Raw genomic sequence first — 1,626 nt, forward strand, 5'->3', positions numbered from 1 at the left:
CCGAGTGACTGGGAGTCAGCAGCCGCACCCCTGGGCCCCCCACCGCACCCCTGCTGCTCAGGAGCCCCTGGGGGACGGGCGGGCAGGGAGGCCGGTGGGGGATGGGCTGTGGTGGGGGATGGGCTGCAGTGGGGGTGCCATACCTCCTTGGCATCTGCTGGCGACAGGAAAGGCGCCCGGCCCGGAGCCTGCTCCACGCCCAGGGGTGTCCCCCACCCGCACTGGGAGCAGATGCCTACATAAGAGGAAGACTATTGAATACCAGGGCAAAGTGGGTGGGGAGAATAACAAACAACAACAACAACAAAAACTCAACAGAAAGATCAGAAATACTAGTAATGTGAGGAGAGACACACGGCTGCGGGCGGGCGTCACGGACTCGCCCAACGCTCCTTAGAGACACGCCCGCTTCCTGTCCACCTCCCGGGCTGGCGCCAGGAGGGACCGTCTGCTCCGCGTCTGGAACTGTCTGCACACAGTAGGTGCTCAGGAAACACGGGGAGAAGGGACGCTGGCCCAGTGACGGAGGGAGCCCCAGGGTCGGGCACAGGGAGGTGAAGGCCCGGGTATGAGACTCCTGCCCCCTGAACGGAGCCCCTCTCCCCGGACACTGAGCTGCCTGGCTGGTGGGGACAGGAGGCGTCTGAGGGAGGCGTCTCGCCATGTCCCGCTCCTACGCGTCGTAGCGTCGTAACTATCACCGAGCGCAGGGTGAGGGGCTGGGACGCTGTTGACAGGGCCGGCCGCTCCCGATCCTCCCGCGCATTTGAATCTCTCCTTCGTCACCTGCCCCCCAACCGCGTGCCTCGCTGGCCTCACACACGTCACCTCTGAGCAATCACAGTGCCTCACGGGCTCCCCGGGCCGCCCGCCCTCGGGCCCACCTGCTGTTTGTTTTCTCGCTTCGGAATGCGAGGGGGTTTCCAGAACCCTCCATGGTGCCGGTGCCACGGGGAGACGCTCACGGCTTTCGTACGAAGTCGGAGCTGTGGCTCCCGGCCGGTCCCCACCGCCCTTGTCCTGACCTCTGACCTCCACCCACCTCATCAGGTGAGTGAGTCGTTCTCCCGGGGGCCCTAAGGGGCTCCTCTGTGCAGGCCGCAGGCGTCCACCCGGACACGGAGCCACCCTCCCCCCGGGCGTCCTCCAGCCGCCTCACACCTGCGGGCGGCTCCTCGGCCGTGAATGAACTGCCTGCAGGTGTCCAAACAGACCCCGTGCCTGGGCACTCACGCACGCGATTCCGTGGCCAGAAAGTTAAACAGCTCAACTGTCCGTCACCAAGGAGCGGACAGCCGCCCCCAACGGCCGTTCACACACGGAATATTGCTCAGTCCGAAGCAGGGACGAGCCCGACCCACGACAATGCAGGGAAGTGGGAAACATGCTAGTGAGGGGCTCAGTCCTGCCCACTGTGCCCGCTGCCCACTGTGCACGCTCTGCCTGCTGTGCCCACTGCCCGCTGTGCCCGCTCTGCCTGCTGTGCCCACTGCCCACTGTGCCCTCTGCGTGCTGTGCCCGCTGTGCCCCCTCTGTGTGCTGTGCCCTCTGCGTGCCCTCTGCCCGCTGTGCCCGCTGTGCCCCCTCTGCGTGCTGTGCCCTCTGCCCGCTGTGCCCACTGCCTGC

General features: G+C 66.3%; 1 protein-coding gene across 1 annotated transcript in view; it reads right to left on the reverse strand.

The window, feature by feature from the left end:
• The window catches only part of LOC102760569 (tensin-3), a 61,535-nt gene that overhangs the window by 40,684 nt on the left and 19,225 nt on the right, over positions 1–1,626 (reverse strand). The window lies entirely within an intron of this gene.

Source organism: Myotis davidii, unplaced genomic scaffold (genome assembly GCF_000327345.1).
Source record: "Myotis davidii unplaced genomic scaffold, ASM32734v1 scaffold1364, whole genome shotgun sequence".
Lineage (NCBI taxonomy): Eukaryota > Metazoa > Chordata > Mammalia > Chiroptera > Vespertilionidae > Myotis > Myotis davidii.